Source organism: Misgurnus anguillicaudatus, chromosome 25, assembly GCF_027580225.2.
Source record: "Misgurnus anguillicaudatus chromosome 25, ASM2758022v2, whole genome shotgun sequence".
Taxonomy (NCBI): Eukaryota; Metazoa; Chordata; class Actinopteri; order Cypriniformes; family Cobitidae; genus Misgurnus; species Misgurnus anguillicaudatus.
The window spans coordinates 22,008,001-22,014,586 of NC_073361.2; the positions used below are offsets into that span (position 1 = coordinate 22,008,001).

Sequence of the window (6,586 nt, forward strand, 5' to 3'; positions counted from 1 at the left end):
GATGCAGCGAGGCAAAGTCGCGGAAGCGTTTGACTTTATCAGGAGACATGCTGGGCGCCAATCTCTCTCTGCCAGGCAGGTCATTTACCTCCAGAGCACACTCTACAGTATTGAAGCAGTCAGAACTATCTGTCCCAGACACACGCCTGACGGAGAGCTGTGCTGAATGCACAAATGCATTTAAAATGCGCATTTTTCCTCCAGATGCACGCATGCATGCACTGCCACAGCCATAGTTGCTGTTATAAACTTGTATAAACTGTAGAGTTGTTTCAATGAATGGTTGGGTAAAATATGGACACACTTGGGGTTTAAATTAACCTGGCTTGTTTCAACACATTGTAAGGACAAACCAACTGGGTTTAATTTGTTTCAACCCATGGTTGGGTCCAATATGGACCTATTTTCTAGTGGTTAGAATCGGACAGTTCATTACGGTTCGATACAAAATCGATTTTCTCTGCCACTGCTGCAATTTTTGCCGATACATCAAACACTTCTTCTTCGATGCGATTACGATTCGATCTGACTTGATTTATTTGTTGATATTTTTATATAAATGCATAGTTAAGCAGTTAAATGTTTACTTACAGATGCACCCAAAGTATATAACATGAACATTTAATTGAACCATTTGAAAATGGCACAATCTCTGTCCCCATTGGAACATTTACAACAACAAACTAACAAAAATACACTTTTTTTAAATAAAAAAATAAATAATGAGTCACATCAAAATGTCACATAAAATCAAACTTATGATGGCGACAGTCAAAGTCTTTCAGTATTTTGTGCCAAAATGTGCCATAGTGACAATCACTGAGGTAGTTTTAGAAAAAAAATTAATACATTGAAAAATAAATTGATATAAAAAATATCACGTGCAGTTCTAAACACACGCTCGTCTTCTGTCTCTTTCGCTGTGTTTTTCGCTGCTACAACCGCTTTGTTGCTGCATCGCATTCACTTGCGGACGCTAGCAGATGAAAATTAACAGAAATGTGCGCTTGCGTAGATGGACATTATGTCAAGGAATGAGGACGCGAAGACAGTGGCAGCTCATGACTGCTCATCCGAGGGGCGCTAATTCAAAATATGTGTTCGGAGTGTCATGTGTGTTGCTCGCGTTTTCACAAAATGTGTTTGTTGCGTCATGCAAACCATGTGTATCACGTGTTTTGTCAAAATAAGTGCCTGCTGCACACACGTCAAAACCGTTTATGATAAAAGAGATGTTCACGTTCACAAAATACACACAAGACACTCCCTTAAAAGTAAACTCTGATTACGCATGAGATTATGCGAGTATCTGGCAAACGCGGGCATCTCTTTTATCAGAAACCCTTTAGACGCGTCTGCAGCAGGCACTTATTTTAACAAGATTGATGCACACAGGATCTCTCGATGCGCAGAACACATATTTTGAAAAAAGGAACCACACACATGACGGGCTACATACATGTTGTGCAAACTTCGCATCGAGTACCCTCAAAAAAAGAAGTCACCGGCCGCCACTGCGTGAAGAGTGTCAAAATAAAGGTACCTCAAATCGATATTTTATGCGTGCAATCATACATGTACATCGAATCGTTAGAAATAAAATCGATGTATCGATTCATATCGATGTATTGTTACACCCCTACTATTTTCTGAGTTCATTTAAACCAAAGTTGAGTTTGACCATATTTTATCCAACCAGTGGTTGAAATAAATTAAATCCAGTCCATATTTTAACCAACAATGTGTTAAAACAACCCAGCATAGGTTCATTTAAACTAAAGGTTGACTTTGACCATATTTTAATATATTTAGAGAGTACAAATAGCTCAGTATTTACACCACATACTCAAAGGTTATAATGAAATGAGCACACATGAGCTAAACTCCAAGTAAGATGGGTCATCGCCGTAAATGTCCTTCCTTTGGCCTTGTTCTGAGTAACTAATGGCGGTTGTATTATTCCACATGGAATAATGCTAATAGAAATGTCTTCCTCAAATGTTGTCTATCAGAGAAGTAATGAGAGTTGCATTATTCCAGCAGGGTGGAAACTAAATGAACTTAAACTCATTTACACTGACTATCCAAGGGAAAAAATGCAAGGACGGCTGTAATTTCAAGGTGTGCGGAACGATCGGCTATCCGTTTCCCTTATTTCCCGAAGACGCCTGTGGAGAGGTTTGCCGCGGTGCCCTGCAGAGAGCAACACATCAGTCTAGCCAGCAGGGAGTCATCATCATTTTCTTTTTGATTAACACTTTCCCCAACTAAACATGATAGAAGAGGATTGTAAGCGCATTATTTCAAATTAAACAACACATGAAATTTCAGCTGCTTTTGAGCTTTGTCGCTCAAGAGGCGGTTATGAAATACTCAAAGACTTTATTTGTGCTTATTAATAGGAGCGAATTGATGGCCATGCTTTATTTACTATGCAAATCATTTTAAAGAAAAGCACCAAGATAAAGTCTTTGTGGCTGCATAATTAATTTTTTTGTATTTCTATTTGTGTGTACATTTCATAATTATTCAAATTTCCGAAAGGACTGAAACACTTCCTTTAGTTGAAAGAGTGATTTTCTACACATGACTTCCTGTTATAATCAAGGTCTTTCTAACCTGATAACTGAAGGTTACGCCTCGGTGAATAATTCACTAAGGCACGAAAACTCTGGCTGCATGGAGAGCGCTAATCTCATATAGTCACAGTAAAGGATATTAGGGAACAATTGCCAAAAGTGACACATCTAATAGAGAGAGATTACTCTGTGCTACATCAATTTGATTTGAATTGAATACATTTCACGAGCATTTTCTGCTGTGCTGCCTGGACATAATGCAAAAACGCAAAGTGTCAGAGGAGGCCGGGGAACAGTCGGTCATTCTCATATAGAGACCTACATTTATGTCCTCAAAGGGAAGGTGCTGCTCTGATGAGAGAGACCGGCATTTCAGGCTTTCTTAAACAGCTTCGCCATTTCCTTTTCCAAAGCAATACTGAGGTTTAATCAGGTAAGACATGCAGAAGATGAAAAAAGGTAGGCATCATTCAAAGGAACCGAATGAGATGTGAATGTCTATCTTGAATGGTCAGAGCCACGGGGTTTCGACACCTTTGCATGCTTTCAGCGAAACATTCTGTTGATCTACAGCGGACGGCGAGGAATTATGGGAAAAATGTGCGGCTGAAAAATGATGGGCCGCAATCTTTACCCTTAATCTCTCATTGAGTGGCAAGCCGGTCCCTCGCCTGACAGACGCCATTAATTTAAACTGTACTTACATTACTGAGCATATGCGTGTGGGGGATTTTTTCTCTCTCTCCTCAGCCTGAACCTTGATCCTGAAAAGGGTGGGATGTCAACCTACCCTGAATTAAAGCCCACCGCCGCTAATAGACCACCATTCATTCATTTGACTGGAAAGCAGAGTTAATCAAAAAATATTTCCCTGATGGCACAAATAAATGAATATGCTCTCAACAAATGCTTTGTAAAATAACCAATCCTGAAATACTTAAGGTAAGAGTCAGTGGTTGTGCTGGGAGGCAGCTGCATTTCTGAGCCGCGTTTGCATATGTTATAAAATAAAAGATCAAGGGAGATTTGTGGAGACCCTTACTATCAATTCAACACAATGAGAACAATCAAGTTAGTGGATGTATTTACAACGGGTCTCTAATGACACCTAGTGACGCAGAGTGGTACTGCAACAAAAATCGACTACTGCACTGTACAGAAAATCCACCGTATTTCTTGCTTATGTATCTGATGTATAACCTAGGCATGTGTGCCAAAATGTATTTTATTTAAAGCCTATTTCTAAAAAGTTTTGTCCTAAAATTCTTCTGTAAAGCAGGTTTGGAACAATGCAAAACTGTGAACAGCACTAGAGAAACACTGTACAATTAAAATGAATACCTTCGGGTATACCACAGACTATATCAAGTTCACTTACAAACTAGAGTCAAATATCAAAACTAAAGTTTAAAACACTATAGTGATTGCACATAATTGCAACGACAAAATTGTAACTCACCGTTCGTAGAGATTTCACAAAACAGTTGAAGTTGACTGAAGTAACGTTATCTTCTCAGGTGTCACTTTATCCCTTCATTTCGGCGGTTAACGTTTCACACGATCTAGATATTTACCACTTCCGGTAAATATAATGAACTACATCTGACAGATGCAATCCGTAAAACTTTTGTTATAAAGACATAAAATAACAAAAATTCAGTTATTGAGCAAGTAGATTCAATCTAGGTGTTAACACGGTCTCTTTTAGAAGAGCTTGAAAAAGCTGTTGTCGGATTTCGCGGGCAATGTTTGACGTCATTTGACCTCCACTCACGTAAAAATAAGGACGTGAAAACGTAAAAACAAAGAAATATTAATGTAACCTGCATTTTTATGGTTTAAACAGAGATGGCGATATAGATACAATAGTTGCAGCTTTTACAAAAAAAATTATATTATTAAGAAGAATTCACAATTCTGATAAAAAATATTATATTTAATAAAAAATGATTTATTATTATAAATTACATAAAGGACATAAAATCATGAATGTTAACTGAAAATGTGTCGATCTGTTACAGTTTGCTGCCATAGTTTATTCATTTGTTCCTTAAAGGAAAACACCACCGTTTTTCAATATTTTACTATGTTCTTACCTCAACTTAGACTAATTAATACATACTATCTTTATTCGATGTGTGCACTTATTCTTTGTAGGCTACAGCACGTTGTGAATGTGTTAGCATTTAGCCTAGCCCAATTCATTCCTTAGGATCCAAACAGGGAGGAATTTAGAAGCCACCAAACACCTCCATGTTTTCCCTATTTAAAGACAAGTTACATGAGTAGTTACACGAGTAAATATGGTGACACAAAATGAAACTATTTTTTAACCAGATAAAATATAAGAACTACATTGTATGGCAGAAGAGCACTTAGTTTGCAGCACTTCGACACGGTCCACAGTAACATCGGCTGCGTCCGAAAACTCAAGGCAGTGACTAGTTGCCTCGCTGCCTCATGAGGAAATGACTTCGGAGACATGAAAGCAGCTCAGAGAAAGACTTTCGGACACACTTCAAAGGCAGCGTGTTTTTTAAATATAAACAGAGAGCGCCTTTATCATAACTAATCACATATTTGAAATTTACAATACTCATTTCTCGCTAGAAATGCAATTAAAAGTTGTAAAAAGTGAAAATCTACCTTTATTTAAACTAAATTTGTGCTCCAGTCGCTTCCTTGGCCAGGCTCGACCAATCACATTCTTATCGTACGCCTACGCCTAGGTATCTCAGGAGACAGGAAGTAAACCTAACATTGAATTCGGACATGCCTTGATGCCTTCCTGCCTTGGAAAGCTGCCTCAGAAGGCAGCAATTTAGAGTTTTCGGATGCTGCAATCATCATTCCTTACTACTCCTCTTCTCGCTCAAAGTTCCATTAATATTATTGCACCCGAGGAACACGTTTTGTTTTGTGCCAACATACTCGTGTAACTACTCATGTAACAGTCTTTAAATAGGGAAAACATGGAAGTGTTTGGTGGCTTCTAAATTCATCCCTGTTTGGATCCTAAGGAATGAATGGGGCTAGGCTAAATGCTAACACATTCACAACGTGCTGTACAAAAATTAAGTGCACGCATTGAAAAAAGATTGGGATGTATTAATTCGTCTAAGTTGAGGTAAGAACATAGTAAAAAATTTTAAAACGATGGCGTTTTCCTTTAAAATTTACTGCTAATTATTTACCTCTAAATGTGAATATGAATATGTTTTTCTTCCCTTTTTCGGTATTGTTGAACCTGTTTGCAGTTCATTATAATATCTGAAATGAAAACTATAATCACTAAGAAAATCATTAATGATCAAATTGTAGCAAACCTTCCCCACATCTAAATTTGTTTTATAACATATTAACACCTTGATATTTTACCAAGCCCAAGCGCAGGTGTAAAGTGCACCACTTAAACAACAGCAGTCTCTCCGAAAGTGTCATTATGCAAACAAATGACTCCTCTCCACTAGAAGATGCAGGAAAAATCTTCTTATTCAGCTTGTCCGCTGTGTGGATTACAATCACTTTAAGCATCTCCTCCGTCGTGAATGTCAAGGTGCAGTGTGCGAGAGTTTCCTTTACCACAGGTGAAGAACAGATACGCTTATTCCCTCCACTCCACATAGCTCAGAAGCTTACCGAGGCCTAATACCACACAGTAACACAAAGCCAAACGCCTCAGATGAGATGTGTGCTTTGAATGCCAAGATAATGTTTTGTATACAAATAAGTGCGTTCAGTCTTGTGCGGTTGTTCATTAAGCATCACTGGATGCTCAGCTTTCTCCCGTCAAGCTTCGGCGTTTAACCCCGAGCAAGCTGCCACTCCATTACCGAGTTGATTGGAGGGTTTGCAATGTTTATTTTACCTTGCTCTGCCTCTGTTTCCACTTCCTCGAACCCTTCCCGCTGAATAATAGACAGCTACTATTGACAACATCATCCGACTCATCCGGCCCCCGGGCTTCGTGCACTTACACCCGGTGATATCAGATTGCTTTCTGAAAA

The 6,586-nt window shown here is 38.6% G+C and overlaps 1 protein-coding gene across 3 annotated transcripts in view; it reads right to left on the reverse strand.

Annotated features, from left to right (window-relative positions):
- The window catches only part of zfhx4 (zinc finger homeobox 4), a 314,082-nt gene extending 309,761 nt beyond the window's left edge, over window positions 1-4,321 (reverse strand). For all 3 annotated transcript variants that reach the window (XM_055182909.2, XM_055182915.2, XM_055182907.2), the window contains exon 1: window positions 4,039-4,321. The gene's annotated coding sequence lies outside the window, so the exon portion shown is untranslated. The remainder of the gene's footprint in view (window positions 1-4,038) is intronic.
- Window positions 4,322-6,586: the final 2,265 nt, after the last annotated feature.